We start from the raw sequence: 21,558 nt of genomic DNA, 5'->3' as shown, positions 1-21,558 counted from the left end.
GTCTCATTGCACATCCAGCTTTTGGAGTGGACCGCCTCGCACTGCCCAAAACACGCATGAGGCCAGTGTTGTCGCAAGAGGGCCAGTGTTGTCGCATGAAGCCAGTGTTGTCGCATGAGGCCTGTGTTGTCGCATGAGGCCTGTGTTGTCGCATGAGGCCTGTGTTGTCGCATGAGGCCAGTGTTGTCGCATGAGGGCCAGTGTTGTCGCATGAGGCCAGTGTTGTCGCATGAGGGCCAGTGTTGTCGCATGAGGACCAGTGTTGTCGCCTGAGGGCCAGTGTTGTCGCATGAAGCCAGTGTTGTCGCATGAGGCCTGTGTTGTCGCATGAGGCCTGTGTTGTCGCATGAGGCCTGTGTTGTCGCATGAGGCCAGTGTTGTCGCATGAGGGCCAGTGTTGTCGCATGAGGCCAGTGTTGTCGCATGAGGCCAGTGTTGTCGCATGAGGCCCAGTGTTGTCGCATGAGGGCCAGTGTTGTCACATGAGGGCCAGTGTTGCATGAGGGCCAGTGTTGTCGCATGAGGGCCAGTGTTGTCGCATGAGGGCCAGTGTTGTCGCATGAGGCCAGTGTTGTCGCATGAGGGCCAGTGTTGTCGCATGAGGGCCAGTGTTGCCGCATGAGGCCAGTGTTGTCGCATGAGAGCCAGTGATGTCGCATGAGAGCCAGTGTTGTCGCATGAGGCCAGTGTTGTCGCATGAGGGCCAGTGTTGTCGCATGAGAACCAGTGTTGTCGCATGAGGGCCAGTGTTGTCGCATGAGGCCAGTTTTGTCGCATGAGGGCCAGTGTTGTCGCATGAGGGCCAGTGTTGTCGCATGAGGGCAGTGTTGTCGCATGAGGCTAGTGTTGTCGTATGAGCGCAAGTGTTGTCGCATGAGGGCCAGTGTTGTCGCATGAGGGCCAGTGTTGTCGCATGAGGGCCAGTGTTGTCGCATGAGGGCCACCATTCGTTGCTGTAGCTTCAGTGTTATGCACCTGTAAAGGTAGTGCCATCTGAAACCACCACTCCTTTCAGTCGGAACTTCATTCACATGTACTTCAATTTGTCTGCAGCTGTTAGCACGTTCAGGCTTCCCTCTCGCAAGCTGAACATCTGCGATGCGTCACCCACGTATTGCTTCACCTTCCGAGTGAATGGTGATTGCTCAGGTTGCAGAAACCCCCGAGATAATCATGAAGCCAGCTGCTGACAGGTTAGCATGTGCAGATTTCGCTGACACTTGCATCCTGACAGGTGTCCTGGCGCACACATGATAAGGTCATCAGCCAGTGCTGGAATGACGGTGCCTCCCACTCTCTGTGGAAGGCTGCTCAAAACCTCCTCCGGAACATCAATTAACAGTCTGGGGAATAGCGGGTCACCTTGCTTGACACCTGGCGTCGTGGCAGCAGTCGTGGCAGCACACCATTTGTATGCACCACGTCGTGCCCCACAGATAACCGGACTGTGATTGCCCGAGTCAAAGGCCTTGGAAGCATCCGAGATAAGAGGGGCCAAGGGTCCTTGTGGCAACCTGGAGGATGACTGCAGGCTCAGGACAAAACAAACACGATTTTATGAAGGAATGTGGATCGTTGTTTAGAAACTGGATCAACCTTGGAATGGAATTAGCCATAATCCTGAAGGACTTGGAAGAGCAAGGTTGGGCAGGAACAGGTGATCGTAAAATCAGGAGTAAATGGGACATTGACAAAACAGAGTTGATTTGGGATTCCTAAAAGGAAGTGCCTTGTAGTTGAGCGTGTGTGACCAGCTGTATCTTGAGGGATTGTGGGGGGAGAGGGGGTGCATATCGGACAAGGGGGATGTTGTAAGTACGGCCAGGTAGCAGAAGAGTGCGAGGTCCTCAACCAGTTTTCCAGGAAAGAGCAACATGTTCCGATTTTTTGGCTTCTGAATGGAAGATGTGTCAATAATCCTTGAAGCTTTGGATTTGTTACCTTCAAGGAGCAGCCGACGAGGCCACGTTATCCATCACATTGCAAACCAAAGAGACTTTGCTTGCAGTGAAACTGTGACATTCTATGGGTGGTTCCTCCACTACAGTAATGAGTGATCGGATGTATCCTTGTTTCCATTGGAAGTGTCGCCGCAGCAGTTTTTCCACATCACGTTCGCAAAACCAGTTACTGCCAAGCAAGCAGCATCTGTCGGTAGAATGGGCCAAGAGGGAGTTCCTCACACAATCATTGAGTGGACACCGATCTGGTTGAGTGTTGTCCTGGATTCATTACTAACACCAGCAGCACCTTCGCTGCAACCGCAACCATTTGCCATCACATTTGTCATTGTTAGGCGTGATTCTTTTTGCTATCACGGAGGGAATAACCACGAGGATCTGGGTGCGGATAAGCTCAATGAGCCCAGGTGGTGCATTCTAATCACAATGTTTGTTTTCCCGGCAGGATTGCAATTTTAACCTGCATTGGTGTATACCAGCAGGTGCGCAGGAGCTCTGCAGTACCTACTCTTCTGTTCAGCGGAAAGGTCTGTTGGGCAAGGAGTACCCTCATGTACAATGTACGCATATTCAAAGATGCTAACCGTGTGGGTAAAAAATGAGATTTGTTTGCCAAGTTTGAGATTTGGATCAATAAACTATTGGGATGAAGATGGTAAGTCACTAGGCTGTCCTCTGCGCAGCGGGAGATGGGTTTTTTTTAATTGTGTGTGTGTGTGTGTGTGTGTGTGTGTGTGTGTGTGTGTGTGTGTGTGTGTGTGTGTGTGTGTGTGTGTGTGTCTCTCAAAGTTTTTACCATTCGAGCTATTGTCATAAAAGTTTCACCAAAGCTTTATTATGATAATATGGAGAAGCCAAATAATAACTTGGTGAAAAGGTTAAAGGTCATCAGCTAAAATCGTCAATTTTCATCCGATTGACCTGAAATGTAAAGAATTTGCATATCGCGTCACAGAATTGGTTCAGCAATCAAAAACTACAAGCAGATTGTTTTTTTTAGATCAAAAGGTCAAGGTTATACCAAGGTTGTGTAAAATCACCAATTTTCTCCCAATTGACCTGAGATTTAAATAATTTGCATACTAGGTCACAGAATTGGTTCACCAATCAAAAGGTATTAGTCGATTGTTTGTTTGTTTTTAGATCAAAAGGTCAAGGTTGCGTAAAATCACCAATTTTTATCCAATTTACCTGAAATTTAAATAATTTGCATATTGGGTCACATAATTGGTTCACCAATCAAAAGCTAGAAGCTGATTTATTTTTTTTAGATCTAAAGTTCAAAGGTCAAGGCTGCATAAAATCATCAATTTTCATTTTGTATTTTTTTAAAACTGTTTTTGTTATTTCAGTATATAATAACAATAATAATTCATTTATTTTGTATAGCGCTTTTCAAGAAGCCCAAAGGCGCTTTGACAGAGTGCAAAACATAATGCATAACAATACATGAAAACAACAATTGCAAAAAGACAAGAATCAATAGGGAAATAATCAAAGCAAAAGGAGGGAGAAGGAGAGGAGATAGTCAGGGGTTAAATGCTGTGGGTTGAATGTTGAATGCAGTGTTGAACAGGTGGGTCTTTAGTGATGTTTTGAATGTGGTGAGTGAGGAGGAGTCTCTGATGGTGTGAGGTAGTGAGTTCCAGAGGGTGGGAGCAGCGATGGAGAAGGCCCTGTCCCCGCAGGATCTGAATTTGGTCCGGATGGAGGGGGTCAGGAGGTTGGTACCAGCAGAGCGGAGGTTGCAGGTGGGAGTGTGTCTGGAGAGGAGGTCAGCCAGGTAGGATGGGGCCAGGTTATGGAGGGCTTTGTATGTCAAGAGGAGGATTTTGTACTGGATTCTCTGGGGGATGGGGAGCCAGTGAAGCTTGTAAAGGACGGGGGTGGAAGAAGACCTCTGAATACAAGGTCTCTGAAATGTTTGTTTGTCCGCACAGAAAAAATATGATTTTCTCTGCAACCGTTGGTCTGATTGTCATAGGTCACGTGGTATGGGCGCCATCTTGGAAAAACCGAAAACTTTGCACCTCTATATCTCCGAAAGCACTGCATAGAAAAAATTGAGACATGGCTCATTGTAAAGAACTCTCCATGGGAAATAAAATATGTTAATGATGATGTTATAGGTGCCTCCATTATGACGTCATAATTTGACAAGTACAAAACTTCATCCAATCAATATGAAATTTCTTGAGCATCATCTGGGGATAAATTGGTGGAGAAAAAAATAATTATTATGATGTCATCGGCCACGTGGTTCGGCCGCCATATTTGTTTTAACACAAAAGCCTTAAAAACCACTGAAAACACGTCCGGGCGAGGGTTTGCAATCTCTGATTGCTCTTTCTCGTTTGTATTTGTCCTATCCTAATGGGCTGACAGGGTAGCTTAAAGGTAGGTACACTTTCCTTCAAGCTGTGTAGCCTGGGTTTGAATCCTGACCCAGCTATAACCTGTCATCCTGGTGTTTTGCAGCTCTGGCAAGGCATCTATGTGTGTGCTGCCCCTAGGGGGGGTTGTTACGTCAGAAGACCTATCTGCCAGCACTTGTGAAGGGTGTGGGAGATGGAAGTTAAAGATCCCACGGTGTCTTTCTGGCTCTCTTCACAAATTACTAATGCCTGCACCTCCAATCAAACATCAGCCCTCACCATCCCATTCCAGAAAGACCTGGCACAGAACTGTTTCTTTGGCTGAACCTCAAGGTGAGAGCAATGGTGGCCGTTAGAGAAGAAGAGGATTCACTCATCACTGGATGGATTCTATTTTCTTATTCTTCCAAGATAATTGCAATCATTTTTATTGCTGCTATTTATTTGCTTGTTCATGGCGCTTGGTTTCACACTCTCCAAGTGGAATGTCTTATTTAGGCTTTACATATGGAACTATCACCTTCTGATGTTGTGGTGGTAAATTGACGACTTTTAGTACAGATTGTCTATCCATTACACACAACAACAACAACAACAACAACATGCATTTTAAGGCCATTTTCCCTGCTAGAGCTGGGGTTAGCCAGATTGTGTATCCAATAAAAAGTTTAACATCATGTGATTTTTATTCTTGTCAGGTGTTTGCAGCTGGATGCCCTCTCCTCTGTAATCCGTTGTCACTCTTCTTGTTGAGCTCTTCTGGACCTTGGCTGGTCACCCAGCTCCTGCAAACTACAGTCAACCACACAATGGATGAAGAACGTGCGTTGTACCCACAAGGAAGACCAGACATCAGAACTTCAATGGACTGGGTAAGTTGGATACCCAAACTCAGATATCAACACCTCGGTTAAGTTAAAAGAGCAAGAATTGGGATCAAGACAACGTCAAAAAGATGCTCGTGTGTGTGTGTGTGTGTGTGTGTGTGTGTGTGTGTGTGTGTGTGTGTGTGTCTGTACGTGTGTGTGTGTGTGTGTGTGTGTGTGTTTGTCGGAGGTCATTCTGCCCATTATGGGTGTGCTGTATACACACCCAATTAAGTAAACTACCTAATTTCACTCCCTGGGTGGGGTGGAAAGGAGTGCGATTGTTCTTGCTTGGGAAAAGTTGGCATTTGAGAGAGAGCGGAGGGTAAAGTTCCTACTTTGTAAAACACATCGGTGTTTATCTTTGTTGCACTTGGAGTTGAATCATGTGATGGAAGCTCCTGTTGTATGAACTTTCCCTTTCCCTTTTCCACCACTCCTCATTTTTTTCCTGCAGTGAAACAAAAGCTCCAAAAGAAAGACCAACGTCAAGGTTTCTGCCCTGGCAAAGAAACAAGAGAGCAGCCATGGGTAAAGCACTAAGTGCGTAAGCTGCTGATATTGTGCTTAATATGATCTCTCTGATTATATAACCCCACCCAAGCGAAGCGAAAAGCAGGGTTAAGCAATTGGTTCTGTCTGTCTGTCTGTCTCTGTCGACAAACGTCAGTTTTTGATCGAGGAACAACTTGATTGCAATTTAATTTTATATTTTGAACATGAATTAGAAAACACATTGGTGTTTTAGCTCTTTCACGAGCCTCGATCTTGCATACAAAAAAGAAAAGAAAAAAAAGAATGTAGTTTAGCAGTACGTTGGCTCTGAATTTGGCTTGATCGCGCATGCGCAGAGTAGCGAAATATCTGTCACTTGCAAAATCGAAGATTTTTCAAGTACGTATTGTTGCGAATATGGAATTTGGCCTCCATATCCGCTTGTAAATATTCCCCTATTTTCTCCAATACTCCCCAACTTTCCCCGATCCCCCATTCCCTAGTCCCATTGCATGTAAATAACAATCAGTAGAGCCGACCTTCCCCTTATTCCCCCATTAAATGTCGTGCCCAGGTCCACCGCACCACACGTAGACAACTTTCGGACATCTTCCTAGTTATTCTTATTCTATGTCAGTTAAGGCCTCGTCTCCATTAATTATGACTCTTCGTTGCACCAGAATGTGATTATATGGCATCAGTAGTGAGTTTAGGACCTTTCCCATACCTCCTTCCATCTTCTTCCCCAACAATTACAACAACAACGGAGGAGATGGCGGCGGAGCGGGGGAGGATGCGTCCTCACACCGGCTCGATTAGCGCCATAGACCATGCGCTCCACGGGGTTACCACGAAGGGGCTCCTTGTCAGCTCCTCGTCAAGGGCGGAGCCTGGTAAACCCCCCGCACGCACCCAATGAGAAGCAACGTGCCGATTCCACGAGGCGGAGCTAACGAGCCGAGGGCGTGTCACTCCCCGCCGGATATACGCGGCCACGCGCCGGATGTGAAGAGAGATGCGCACCCAGCTTGGAGAAGGAAAGCCACCTGCGAGCGCTGAGTCAGATGCGCACCCAGCTTGGAGAAGGAAAGCCACCTGCGAGCGCTGAGTCAGATGCGCCCCCAGCTTGAGACGACAAGACGCCACCTCGAGCGCTGTGAAACCTCCTGCATCTACTGGACCGTACAGTACCCTGTCCTTGAGCCAAGAGTGCACCTTGAGCCATCGATTCTGCCTTTCCTAGCCATCAATCCCCGTGTGAGTCAGCCTTGTCCCGTTTATCTGTCGTCTGTTGGGAATAATATAAGATTGTGTCTAAGTGCTTGTCTTTCTATGCTGTCCCTCTTGTAGTTGTAATCTAACCTTCCGCCTTAATATAACCTCCTCCGGAGGTCTTGAGAACTGAACCCCTGGTGTCGTATTGTGTTATTGTAATCCAGCCGGGTGTCTTCTTTTTCTTATTGAGCCAGCATAGCGCGACTAGTCAACGTTCGGGCACAATCGGGTAACTTGTGCAGACGTGGTCATACCATAAAACCGCTCGGTAAATAACATCCAAGCCACGTCTGTAACAATTGGTGTCGAGGAGTGGAATTCGAACCCGGGACTAAATTTACTAGGCCCAAATTGGTAACAAGTAGAATCGATTCGGAGCGCGTTTCCCGCGCGAAATTATAACGGCGAAATTTGTATTTGTTTTACGAAACTCGAATTTTGCAAGTCGCGCTATGGCGGATCAACACGGCTGGGGTCCGGTAGGGGAGAGAGAGGTAGGGTCGATCCAGGACCAAAATGAGGGACAGGAGGAGAGCGAAGCAGTGAGGGCGGCAGGTTCGCAAAATAGCGCCGTCACGCACGAAGAAGCGGGCGCGCAAAATGGCGCCTCGCTGATCACCGCGCCAGCGACCGTGGCAGCGCCCCCGGTGGATTTGAACTTGTTTTTTATACAAATGAAGGCCCTTATGGCCCAGAATAGTGAGCGATTGGAGGGCCGGATGGATGCTCAGAGTGAGCAATTGGGGGTAATGGGGAACCGGATGGATGCTCAGGGTGAGCGATTGGAGGGCAAAATAGGGGTAATGAGGGACGAAGCGAGGGGTACCAGTGAGGGATTAGACAATAATTTTAAGGGATTAGACATGAAATTTGGGAAATTAGACGATAGATTAGGGGAAATACAGGAGGGGTTAACGGGGGTAGAAAACAGAATGGCCGCTCAAGAGAATCAAATGGAAGGGATGCAAAAAGGGTTAGAGGGGTTAGAAAACACCATGGAAGGCAAATTGAGGGACATGAGGGACCAAGCGGAAAGGGAAGTTAACCAAATGGGGCAGCAGATAGAGGGGGTCAGAATGGGGGTAGAAACCAAACTGGATGCTCACAGGGAGGAAATGGAGCAGATGAGGGTGGCATCTGGGCAGGAGATGCACAAGTGATGGAGAGGAGATCAGAAGAGGAGTGAGTGAGGAGGTCGGAGGAGTGCGCGAGGAGGTGAGGCACTGTAAGGAGCACATGGAGAAGGAGGTGAGAAAGGGGACTGTAAAGTTACAAGGGGGCATAGAGGACCTGACGCAGGAGGTGGAGCAGCTGACGGTGGGACAGACGGAGTTAGTGGAGCAGGTTCAAAGGGAACACTGCGGTATTAGGAGGTTTAAAGGCGACACAAAAAGAAATTAAAAACGACTTGATAGCGACACAGAGGCAATGTCAGATGGTACGTGAGGGACTGACAACGAGGTTGGACGAGGTGGTAGAGGTAATGGAGACGAAGGACCGGCAGGTGAGGACGCACCTGGAAACGGTCAAGGTAGCCTTGGAGGACGAGCTTGAGGAGACGTACCGGGACATAAAAGAGGTGAAGCACAAATTAGAAGAAGTGGAAGAAGGATGAGCGAAATTAAGAAGCGACGGAGAGGGGATAAGAAAGAGATAAAAGAGGAGATAAAAGAATTGGTCCAAAGTCTGTGTTTGGATCGTGATGATGTGCTCATTAACCGGATGAGGGATTCGCAGGTGATGGAGGGAGAAGCGAAGAGGAAGAGGGACCCGGTGTAAGTGGTGACCAATATGGTCGTGCGTATGATGCGCCAGGGGATTTAAAAAGCTTGGGGATTGGTTTGGATCCGGGTGTTCGTGAGAGGCCACTGGTGAAGTGTGTGACAGGTCTGGTGTGCGAAAGAGGAGGTGTGCGAGAAAGTCCGACTCTGGGGTTGTGTGAGGAAAAAGTGCATGCCAAGGAGTGAGGGTGTTGGCGAGAATGAGTCGGTCGTAGCGCGTGTGCGAGGGAGCACATGGAAGCGTGCTGTGGTGAGTGTTACAGAGGGTGTGACGGGAGAGTGTGCGCGAGGAAGGTGTGTGACGGACAGGTGCATGGGAAAGAGTGCGCTGTCAAAGGCAAGGAAGAATGCACACCTGTGGTGAGTGTTACAGAGGGTGTAACTGGAGAGTGTGCGCGAGAAAGGTGTGTGACGGACAGGTGCATGAGGAAAGAGTGCGCTGTCAGAAGTAAGGAAGAGTGTCCACCTGTGGGGAGTGTTACAGAGGGTGTGACGGGAGAGTGTGCGCAGGAGGTGTGCGCGAGAAAGGTGTGTGACGGACAGGTGCATGGGGAAAGAGTGCGCTGTCAAGAGTAAGGGGTGAGTGCTCTGTCAGGAATGGAGGTGAAAGTAGTGAGAGTGACATGGAGCGTGAGTTAGTTGTGACAGGTGAGCGAGGATGTACACCTGGGATGGAAGGATGCACACCTGGAATGGTAGAGCGTGAGTGGGAATGCACGCTGGAAATTGGTAGTGAGGCACGTGGTTGGGTGTGCGAATGAGAGCACACCTGTGATTGTCACAGAGGAGGTGACAGAGGAAGGGGGCGCGAAGAGGTGTTTTGGTGAGGTGTGCTACCAACGAATGTGTGCCAAAGTGTTCGGTGGTCAGGGTGTGTGACCAAGGCTGTGAGTGGAATGGGTGTGCCTGGGTGTGTAAGGAACGGTACGAGGAGCATGGGCACAGCTGGATGTGTGAGCAAGAACGGGCTGCGGGGGTGTAAGCGTCCAGGTGAAGCATCGACGTTACACGGGTTAGAGGTTAGAGCGACTTTTAGCCGAAGCAGGCCCTCGGTGCGTGCCGGGCCTCGCTTTGAACGGCCGCGTCCAGGCTCCACTAGGCGGAGCTGGCAGCCCGATAGAAAGGGTCGTCATGGCGACCACCTTTTGTTGAGGCATTCCGGCAGGTCGAGATCGGGACATTGGATGGCTCCACGCCGAGGTGATGCGTGGGATCTCGGCCCGGGTAAGCCCCCGTCCCTGCACCGAGTGCCGGACGCATCCAGCCGCTGGCACAAAACAACCAGCATCCATTGCTTGGCTTTACGAAGCCGGGCTTTGGACAGGGATTGGCGCACCGAGAGGTATTAGTGAGTAGACTGGGTGATGAGGTTAGTGTTTTGGACCCAAAATTAGAGAAAAGCAAAATTTGATGATTGGCAAGGGATTGGCAGTAGTGATTGGCAGATGATGGGCAGTGATTGGCAAATTTTTAATTTGTTGAAATTTGATGTGCAAAATTGGTAGGTGAGAGACCCCCCGATGTGGGGGGATGGCAAATCCACCATCCTTCCCATATGGGGGGGCAAAGGAGCACTAGGTTTATGGGGTGTATGGCAGTGAAAACTAGCCCGGGGTGGGTTAGGATATATTGTGTGTAGGGATCTAGCGAAGATGACAGTAGGTAACGTAAGTTTAGTTAGTGACTGATACCTGTAGTGGGGACGCAGGTAGATTAGTGTGGATGATAATGACGAGGGAGCGCAATAGTTTAAAGGGACGACTGGGAAGCGCAAGTTTCAGAAGGGAGTAGTTAGCTGAGATGATGCCGTGTGTGTGTGAGAATTGAACAGGTGTGATTGCACAGGTGTGCAACTGGACAGGTGTGATTGCACAGGTGTGCAACTGGACAGGTGTGTGGAGCAGTGTATGAGTAGTGAGTGTGTGGATCAGCGCGAATGCGCTTGGGGAGAGAAGGGTGCAGGTGGCACCAGGTGTGAGAGCACAGGTGTGCAAGTACAGGTGTGTGGAGAGAGTTGGAGTAAGTGGTATGGAGTGGTGTCATGGTGCGAAGGTGTGGATGGGGGAAGAGTGGACCCCTTTCACGAGTACCCGGGGGCGGGTAGTGTAAGTGTTAGGTAGAGGGTGCAGGTAATTGTGGTTGGATATTGGCATTTGTGGTGCGGTTGCAGAATGGTGTTGTGAATGGGTGCATTAGTGTTGTGGAAATGGCTGGGCGTGTAGCCTGTTAGTGTGTGTAGTTGGTTGGGCACTCCACCACTGTGAGGATGTCGGCCAGGTGAGGCCGCAGGTGGGCTCTGGGAGCCGGTAGAGTTTGTGGATGGGGCCCGAGGATCCGGAGGATGGACCCGGGTAGCCCAGTGCCAGAGAGGGCACCGAGTGGGGAGAGTGCCAGAGGGCCTTCCCCAGGTAGTTAGGTTAGGGTAAGGAGCAGGTAAGCTCGGAGGCAACTGCAGTGGTGGAGGTGTGCAGGTGGGTAGACCCACTGGGAGAGGTCCACGTCGCAGCCCAGAAATTGTACGAGGGCACCGGGAGATGAATCGGGGGAGTGAGACCCCAAATTGAAAAGCACCACAGTTTGGCCAATGGGAATTGGTTTTTAGAACCCATAGTGTAAGAGGGCCAATGGGCTGGCCGGAGGAAGACCCCGGGTAGTGTAAAGTTGTTAAAGTCATTTAGGAAAATAGTTAGGATTGAGAGAACCTGTCGCACCATACGCAGCCACTTACCTGTGGTGATGATGATGACTCCACACCTGTGTTTTCTTTGTTTTGTTGCAGGAGATGAATCGCTGTGTGGATTTGTGAGACGCATCACGACGTGGATGAGACATTGGGGTGATTCCATCTCTCCCTCCCTAGGAGGGACTGATGTTGAATTGGTAATGGCAAATTTTGATGTTGAGTTGAAATGGCAAATTTTGATGAGAGTTGAAAATGGCAAATTTGATTGGTTAGGAGGGAGAGAAGACGAATTTGGTATATGGGAGGAACGGGGAAGACAGTAGGGATGTTTGTTTGATTTGTAAAGTAGATGTTTATGGGTAGTGTTGTGTTGTGTGGATACAGTAAGGGGTAAGGGAGGGGCCATGTAGGTTACCTGGTGGGGGGGGGGGGGGGTGGGGCGTACGATAGGAACGTACCTGTCTCACCTGGTTCCCATGTGCCCCCAGTGTGCATCACCTTACATTGCGTGCACTTTTGCGCCCTTACCACCTTACTCACTTGTTTCTTCTTTGTCTCCCACCTCCGAGGATCTGGCTTTGGGGTAGAGAGAGAGGAGAGAGAGGTGCTGGCTGCGCAGTTGTGGGCCTGCACTTTCGCTGTTTGCTGCCGGGGATCGATACACCATATGGACCGCAATGTTTGTGGCCACCCACAATGGACCGCAGTTCGTTTGCGGCCAAGCACCACCCGGGGATGGACCTATGGATCAACGTGGCACCTATGCCATACAGGGTGAACCACTAATAGTTAACACCACAAGTGCACCACAAGAAGAGCAAGAGACACCTGCAGGGTTAGGGGGTTGTCGAATTTATTTTTATTCCAATGAACAATGGTGACTGCACCGATTGGTGGTGGGGTGGTGCTGTTGATGCTCGGGAAGGGTGCCCTGCACGTTATTAAAGGCCGTCGGCCACAGAGCACTCGTGGGTTGGTGTATCGATGTTGGCAAGCGCGCTCTCTCTATGCATAACATCTGCATGTGTTCCTCCAAAGACAGGTCCTGGATCGTAGTGTAAATAGCAGCGTAGTCTTGTAAATAATGCTCCCTACCGGCTGTATGTTTAGTTTGAGAATTCTTTCCGGATTCGGTTATCCTGTGGGGTGTGTTTCTGTTGAGGAGAAGGGGTGCAACGTCGCAGGGGGACATATTTACTCATTTGTGAATATCTGTAAAACTGTCGCACTCAGGGTAGAGTTAATAGTAGAGGAACTACATTGCGTGCCACACTAAAGTAGGTAAAAATTTATCGGGTCGGGACGCCCCGAGGGTAGAGAAGGGTGCAATGTTGCGAATATGGAATTTGGCCTCCATATCCGCTTGTAAATATTCCCCTATTTTCTCCAATACTCCCCAACTTTCCCCGATCCCCCATTCCCTAGTCCCATTGCATGTAAATAACAATCAGTAGAGCCGACCTTCCCCTTATTCCCCCATTAAATGTCGTGCCCAGGTCCACCGCACCACACGTAGACAACTTTCGGACATCTTCCTAGTTATTCTTATTCTATGTCAGTTAAGGCCTCGTCTCCATTAATTATGACTCTTCGTTGCACCAGAATGTGATTATATGGCATCAGTAGTGAGTTTAGGACCTTTCCCATACCTCCTTCCATCTTCTTCCCCAACAATTACAACAACAACGGAGGAGATGGCGGCGGAGCGGGGGGAGGATGCGTCCTCACACCGGCTCGATTAGCGCCATAGACCATGCGCTCCACGGGGTTACCACGAAGGGGCTCCTTGTCAGCTCCTCGTCAAGGGCGGAGCCTGGTAAACCCCCCGCACGCACCCAATGAGAAGCAACGTGCCGATTCCACGAGGCGGAGCTAACGAGCCGAGGGCGTGTCACTCCCCGCCGGATATACGCGGCCACGCGCCGGATGTGAAGAGAGATGCGCACCCAGCTTGGAGAAGGAAAGCCACCTGCGAGCGCTGAGTCAGATGCGCACCCAGCTTGGAGAAGGAAAGCCACCTGCGAGCGCTGAGTCAGATGCGCCCCCAGCTTGAGACGACAAGACGCCACCTCGAGCGCTGTGAAACCTCCTGCATCTACTGGACCGTACAGTACCCTGTCCTTGAGCCAAGAGTGCACCTTGAGCCATCGATTCTGCCTTTCCTAGCCATCAATCCCCGTGTGAGTCAGCCTTGTCCCGTTTATCTGTCGTCTGTTGGGAATAATATAAGATTGTGTCTAAGTGCTTGTCTTTCTATGCTGTCCCTCTTGTAGTTGTAATCTAACCTTCCGCCTTAATATAACCTCCTCCGGAGGTCTTGAGAACTGAACCCCTGGTGTCGTATTGTGTTATTGTAATCCAGCCGGGTGTCTTCTTTTTCTTATTGAGCCAGCATAGCGCGACTAGTCAACGTTCGGGCACAATCGGGTAACTTGTGCAGACGTGGTCATACCATAAAACCGCTCGGTAAATAACATCCAAGCCACGTCTGTAACAGTATATTGGTTGGTTGCGTTTGTTATTCTGTGTGTTTGTTTGTCACTCGCCTACAGGTCACAATTCTAAACCGATCATCATGAGACTTCACCAAGTTGTCGAGGTCGTCACAATTGAGAAGCCGATTGATTAAGGTCAAAGGTCATCTGGAGGTCGAATTTCTAAAATCGCCAATTTTCATCCGATTGACATGAAAATTGAACAGCATTTTTATATTGAGTCAATAAATAGGGAAACTAACTATTTTTGGGTCAAAATGTCAAAGATCAACTCATCAATTTTCATCTGAAAAATCGGCACTTTTCATCCTATTGATCCAAGCTTTGATGAAGATCGTCAATTTTAATCTTGATGAAATGGACAATTTGCTGGATCAATGGCAACCTTTTTTGGGGGTTGTGTGGGGGGGGGGGGGGGGGATTTTTGCAAGTATCGGGCTCTGCGTGATGCCTTCTTGTTTTAGTCTGTCTGCCTGGCAATCAAACAAAAATTCCGAACAAATAAATTTCAAAAAAATCATTCCAAACAGGAAACTTACTGCTTACAAGGATGTCATAAATGAGAAACAATAGGAACAAATAACTAATACATGTTAAATAAGGAGGTCTTAAAGACGCTGCATCAACGGCGGTAAATTTCTGGAATTTTTTTCTTCCACCTTTAAAATCTTTATTTTATTTCATATTAGAAACATTGAAATTTTAATATAAAAATTGAAAAATTAAAATTTTTCTTATTTTTCAATTTAAATTATGAAAATTGAACACGGTGTAACTCAAATTGCTTTATTGGGACTTTCAAAAACTTTTCGTTTGGCAGGACATGGACAAAATATTACGGCATTTTACATCATCTCGACCAATCAAATTTGCCACCCATGTCCTTTTCTCTCAAGATTGCGTGGAGTAAGGACTCGAGACTAGTAAGGACTCGTAAGGACTAGTAAGTTCTTCGAGACTAGTAAGGACTCGTAAGGACTCGTAAGTCTAGTCTACTAACTCGTAAGTCTAGTGAGTCAAGTTTACTAAGGGAAGTATCTAAGTAAGTATCTCGTATCTAGTAGCCTAGTAAGGTACCTAGTCGTCTAGTAATCTAGTAGTCTCGTAAGTATCGATCTATATCTATCTAGTAGTCTCGTAATCTCTAGTCCAGTCCAGTCAAGTCCAGTATCTAGTAGTCTAGTAATCTAGTAGTCTCATAAGTGTCCATCTATATCTATCTAGTAGTCTAGTAATCTCTAGTCCAGTCCAGTTAAGTCTAGTATCTAGTATCTAGCAGTCTAGTATCTCGTATCTAGTCTAGTCTAGTATCTAGTCTAGTCTGGTATCTAGTAGTCTAGTCTAATCTAGTAGGTATCTAGCAGTCTAGTATCTAGTATCTCGTATCTAATCTCATCGAGTATCTAGTCTAGTCTAGTATCTAGTATCTAGCAGTCTAGTATCTCGTATCTCGTATCTAGTCTAGTCTAGTATCTAGTCTAGTCTAGTATCTAGTAGTCTAGTCTAGTATCTAGTAGTCTAGTCTAATTAGTAGGTATCTAGCAGTCTAGTATCTAGTATCTCGTATCTAATCTCATCGAGTATCTAGTATCTAGTCTAGTCTAGTATCTAGTAGTCTAGTAAGGTAAGTATCCAGTAATGTATTAGTAAGTCTAAGTCTAGTAAATCTAGTCTAGTAAGTCTAGTAAGGACTAGTAAGCCTACTAGTAAGTCTAGTCTAAGTACTGTCTCATCTAAGTCTCGTAAGGACTATTAAGGACTAGTCCAGTAAGTCGGAGAAAGGACGAGTAAGGTTCATCGCGGAGTAAGCTATGAACTCTCTAGTTACCCTCGCCAGAGGAGAGGATATTGTATTTGAGTCCGTTTGTTTGTCTGTCTGTCTGTTTGTCCGCACAGAATAAGTATGATTTTCTCTGCAACCGTTGGTTTGATTGACGGGACATTTATACCAAAGTTAGCATTTTTAAATGATAATTAATTTAATCTTACTATAATTCATTTAATGATAATTCGGCTTTCCAAGCTGGCCTCCAAAGCCAGTCGCCGACTGGGCATCCTCCGTCGTGCGAAGTCCTTCGTTGGCACACCTGAGCTCCTCACCACATACAAGGATTTCATCCGCAGCTCAATGGAATACTGTTCCCCCCTCTGGGCCGGTGCTCCTGCCTCACACCTCGCTCGGCTTCACGCTGTTGAAACCAAAGCTTTCAGAATCATTGGAATCTCCTGCGATGAAGCTAACTCCGAGGGCCTTTCACTCACTCACCGCAGGCAGGTTGGTGGTCTTTCTGTCTTCTACCGACTCCTATCCGGCCTAGCTCCTCCAGCTCTCTCTGTACACTGTCCCCCAAATATTCCTACAGGTCGCACAAGATCTTCCAGCAACCCTCTTATGGTTAAACTGTCAAAATCAAGACTCATTCACCAATTCACCCCAGATCCACTTTTTTGAAATACCGACTTCTTTCCTGGAAGTTCTGGCAGTGTCCATGTGTTTTTTACCTCTCCCACCCCCCCCCTCTTTCCACGCCTCCTCCCCCCAAACCCCCTCTCTCCTACAGATCTCCCGATGTCCCTGCTGTCCATCTTGTCTCCCGCTCCCTTTATCATATGTTTTGTGTGTCAGTTTGTCTTTTTGTGATCTTTGAGTTTGCTCTTACACGAGCCTTGATCTTGTATACAAAACAAAAAAAGGTGAAAGGTCACGTGGTATGGGCACCATCTTGGAAAAACCGAAAACTTTGCACCTCTATATCTCCGAAAGCGTTGCATAGAAAAAATTGAGACATGGCTCATTGTAAAGAACTCTCCAAGGAGAAAGAAATATGTCAATTAGTCATAGGTGCCTCCATTATGACGTCATAATTCGAAAAGTACAAAACTTCATCGATCAAGAGGAAATTTCTCGACACTCATCTCGGGATAAATTGGTGGAGAAAAAAATAATGATGACGTCATCGGTCCCGTGGTTCGGCCGCCATGTTTGTTTTACCACAAAAGCCTTAAAAAAAACCACCAAAAACAAGTTCTGGTGAGGGTCTGCAATCTGTGATTGCTCTCTTGTTCTTATTATGTATTATTTATGGTCGTATTGTATATTTTATTGTCCGGCTCTTATTGTTCCACATGGGTATGATCTGTTTTGTCAAAGTTTTATTACCATTTGCGGCACGCAGCCATCGAGCGAGGCATTGCCATGTTCTATTGCAAGAGTAGTGTTTGTAAGCTTCACTTTTCATGCGCTAGTCTTCATGGATCTTTTGATTTCGTTAAGCCTGATGCACAATTTCCATGAACTTAAAAATCAACAAAACAATCGTCTGGGACAATATCTATTATCATATTTATTCCAACTGAAGAATAACTGTCTGTGTTCTGTTTTTTAAATGTCGTTGTGACCTTGGTTCCAAAGTACTTGCTCAGGTTTGATTAATGTGTTTATAAGGTCGTCTTAAATATCACTGACCCCTTACCCTCTTCCTCTACCAAATACCTTTCTGAAAATTGTGCTTGTAAATGATGCCACCTGTTTCAAAGGGACTTTTGAAACAATTTTCTGCACATGTAATATGTTTTGCAGGTTGGAATACAATTTGGTTTTTTCCCCTTTGCTGTTGAGGCCTGGGAGGATATCTCAAGGTACGCACATTCGCCTCTGAGCTGTCTAGTCTGCGTTCGATGTCTATGATTCATCAATGTGTGTGCTGTCCCTCTGATGGATGCTAAGCTGGGTGTTAAAGATTCCATGATGTCCTTTGTGAAGAGTCTGTGAGCTATTGACGAACAAATGACACTCTGAACAAATGACAAATTTCCTGCTCACTCTCTATCGAGGTATCCTGGGTCGGAGTGATTACCTGTCTCCAGTAATGTAACAGTAGCCAAGAACCGACACTCTGTATTGAGCACCGTGCATGATGATGATTGTTTTTGGCAATGAAGACCTGGCTGACACCTTAAATCTGACTTGGTTTGATTGAAGGAAACCACACATTGCTGTGAAGCTGAGCTGAGTGTGATTGCTGGAATTTTCAATTTGCGCATCGTTCTCCGTAAAAATTGCAGCGGAGCCAGCATACCCTCACGTGAAGCACCTGGGATCATTTTGGGGTTTGGGTGGGGTCTATTGAGAAGTTTGCTTCTGCAAATTTATGCATTGTGTCTTTTTTTAAAAATTGTTGTGTTTGTGTTGATTTTGTGATGACGAAGAAGACGTATGCAATGTCGATTTTTTCCTTTTTCTTTTGCCGATGTGTTCGTTCGACTCTCCATGATGCTGCAGATAACCTGTTTTAAGGGAATTTGTGGATGCCCTTATCCTTCTCCCTCCTTTGTACCACCACAAGGTTGTTGGAAGGTCAGGCTGGTGAGTGATCTGTCAAAATCTAGACGTTACTCTGGCCATGTCTTACCTTTCTCCACCTGATCTTTATAAAGAAGAGGGAAACAGGAGATAGGGGAGGTTAAAGGTTGTTTGTGTTGACAAGTTGAAATGGAGAAAGGGTGCCCTGTGGGTCATTGTTAGAAAAGAGTACAGTTAGAGATGTGCACCTGGAGAGATGGTGTACCAGATGCCATCAGGTATTCATTATGACTCTATAAAACGCAAACAATAGCATGCTGTCTTCAACTCCGAGGCAAATATCCTTGTGGATTGATTTATGGCTGGGATAATCCAAAGATATTTACAGGAAGTTAGAGGAGTAAAATTGTTTCGTTGAACATCCCCCATCAGATCTCGTACTCATGATGCTGCGATTGCAGCCCCAAATCCTATTGCCTTCATTAGCTTGTCCAATGTCGACTAATGTCCTGATTCCATTCAAGCTGCACTGTACTTGGACTGTGTGGTATTCCAAGCACTTCAAAAACAATTATTTCTTCTTCAACAGAAACTGGCGATTTACATCCACAGCTTGGTACAAAATTGCTTACGTATGTCCTGAAATCTCTCTGGGGTGGAAACATGGAAACAACCTGCAGATTATTCGGTTAATATGGTTTGTTCACTACCTCTTGTGAATGTACCTCAATGTTTTCTTAGAAATAGGAGAATCCTTTATTCTACTCTCTCCATATTTCAATACATCCACTCTGGCTCTAGTATGTCGGTGGTTCATTCCAACCCTGGCCAAGTCGTACCGATGATCTTAATAAAGGTGCGTGCTGCGATTCCTCGCTTGATGTTCAGCAGAATTTAGAGGCTAGAACACCGATTAGAACCCGTGGGAGGTCATATATACGTATATACAGTATGACAAATGTTGAATCCATGTGAATGGGATCGAGTATTACAAAACAAGAAAAGAGAAAATGGAAAGGTTTAGCAGAAATAGGATATGGGGTGGGGGAGGGCAGGAAGGGACATGCACAAGGGGTGGGGGAAGAAGGGAATATAAGCTGTTATATTAAAAGTTTAACATATTTGTTCGTGTGTGTGTGTGAATGCATGTGTATATATATATGTATATATATATATATATATATATATATATATATATATATATATATATATATATATATATATTGTTGCGGATATGAGGATTGTATTTTTTTGATTGTGCTGTATTGTATTGGAAATTATTATTATTATTGCTTGAGTCTGGCCCCTCCTGCCTCCAGTGTTGTGTAAAGGTCAAAGGGCGTCCCGGTAGTTAATTCCATAAAGCATCCATTGAAGGACACTAGAATACCCTTGTTCAGTAGCTTATATCTTTATTATGTGTTTTAGGGTAAGGCCTTGTCTTCCATTAGAATGACACTCCATTGCACCAAGGAAAAAGATAGATTCCCTTCATTCCCATTCCCAAAAACCTCCATTTCCCCTTTCGTCAATTGCCATTCGCATTGCCAACTACAATTGCCGCCATTGGCCACGAGGCAGGTTTGGGGAAGAAAGGCGTGCCTGCCCGTCGTCATCAAGGGCGGAGCCAGAGGGTCGCGCGACCAACCAGGGCCGAGGTGAGCACACCGATGGGCGTGTCCTGAAGGCCGGCGGCTTAATCGCCGGAGGCGCTATAAGAGCGCGCGCGCAAGAGTGACCAGGGCTGAGCTGAGCTGAGCTGCGTGGTGAGGTGCAAAGAAAAGAGCTGGGTCGTCAGAGGAGAGCTGAGTAAAAGGGTCCAAGAGAGAGCTGGGTTGTGAGGTCCAAGAGAGAGAAGGGAGATCATCCAGCAGCGATTCTTGTTCAAAGGAGATCATCCAGGGAAGCACAAAGCCTGCTATTCGTCGCCTTGCTCGCCAGCAGCAGCGTCCACAGCAGCAACAACACTCGACAGCCGCTTGGGGCCTGGGCGGCAGTTTGGAGCAGGGCCGCGAAGGAACGGCGGCTGCCCAACGAGCCGATCGTGCTGCAGGACCAGTTGGACCTCCCTATCCCGCCAGCCATCCACCCGCCATCCCTATCATCATTCCCCGTGTGAGTCCGTTTCTGTTTGTTCTGTCCTGGGTAGTTAATTAAGTCTGTATAAGCTAGTATTTTCACTGTGTCTCTAAAAGCTTCTGTATATTATTTTATTATCTTTCCTTCTCCTTGGTTATTTTGAGCCTGTACATAGTAAATAAATTTAGTAGTATTTTCAACCTTTGCTTCGTCTTCTTATTCCTTTTCTTCACATCCGTCGTCTTTGTATTTTCCCTCATTGAATAGCTGTGGCGTGATACGGCCAACGTTCGAGTGAATCAGGTGAATCGGGGGAACTGTTAGGTCACGGGGCCTCCGCTCGGCAAACATAACATCCTTAACCGCGAACCGTAACAATATATATATTGTTGCGAATATGGAATTTGGCCTCCATATCCGCTTGTAAATATTCCCCTATTTCCCCAATACTCCCCAACTATCCCCAATCCCCCATTCCCTAGTCCCATTGTCTGTAAACAACAATCAGTAGAGCCGACCTTCCCCTTATTCCCCCATTAAATGTCGTGCCCAGGTCCACCGCACCACACGTAGACAACTTTCGGACATCTTGCTAGTTATTCTTAGTCTATGTCAGTTAAGGCCTCGTTTCCATTAATTATGACTCTTCGTTGCACCAGAATGTGATTATATGGCACCAGTAGTGAGTTTAGGACCTTTCCCATACCTCCTCCCATCTTCTTCCCCGTCTACAACAACAGAGGGGCACGGCGCTGCGCGGGGGGGGAGTGTGCGTCCTCCCACCGGCTCGGTTAGCCGCCATCGACAATGCGCTCCAGACAACGCGCTCCAGACCATGCGCTCCACGGGGTTACCACAAAGGGGCTCCTTGTCAGCTCCTCGTCAAGGGCGGAGCCGGTAACCCCCCCGCACGCACCCAATGAGAAGCAACGTGCCGATTCCACGAGGCGGAGCTAACGAGCCGAGGGCGTGTCACTCCCCGCCGGATATACGCGGCCCCGCGCCGGATGTGACGTCAGATGCGCCCCCAGCTTGAGACGAAAAGACGCCACCTCGAGCGCTGTGCAACCTTCCGCATCTCTGGACCGGACCGGGTCGATCCTGCCCTGAGCCCAGGTGCACCTGGAGCCATCGACAACCGCTTTCCTGCCATCAACCCCCGTGTGAGTCAGCCTTGTCCCGTTTACCTGTCGTCTGTTGGGGTTAATATAAGGTTGTGTCTAAGTGCCTATCTTCCTTTGCTGT

General features: G+C 47.4%; 1 long non-coding RNA gene across 1 annotated transcript; it reads left to right on the top strand.

Moving 5' to 3' along the window:
• Window positions 1–2,373: 2,373 nt before the first annotated feature.
• LOC137432943 (uncharacterized) lies at window positions 2,374–17,585 on the top strand. Its single transcript, XR_010985601.2, has 5 exons — window positions 2,374–2,488; window positions 4,440–4,669; window positions 5,035–5,208; window positions 5,660–5,745; window positions 17,512–17,585. It is a non-coding gene; the product is annotated as an uncharacterized LOC137432943 (long non-coding RNA).
• The last annotated feature ends 3,973 nt before the right edge of the window (window positions 17,586–21,558 follow it).

This window comes from Myxine glutinosa, chromosome 8, assembly GCF_964187855.1.
Source record: "Myxine glutinosa chromosome 8, kmMyxGlut1.1, whole genome shotgun sequence".
Taxonomy (NCBI): Eukaryota; Metazoa; Chordata; class Myxini; order Myxiniformes; family Myxinidae; genus Myxine; species Myxine glutinosa.
The sequence above is the reverse complement of the archived record's forward strand: the minus strand, read 5'-3'. Positions and strand labels throughout refer to the sequence as shown.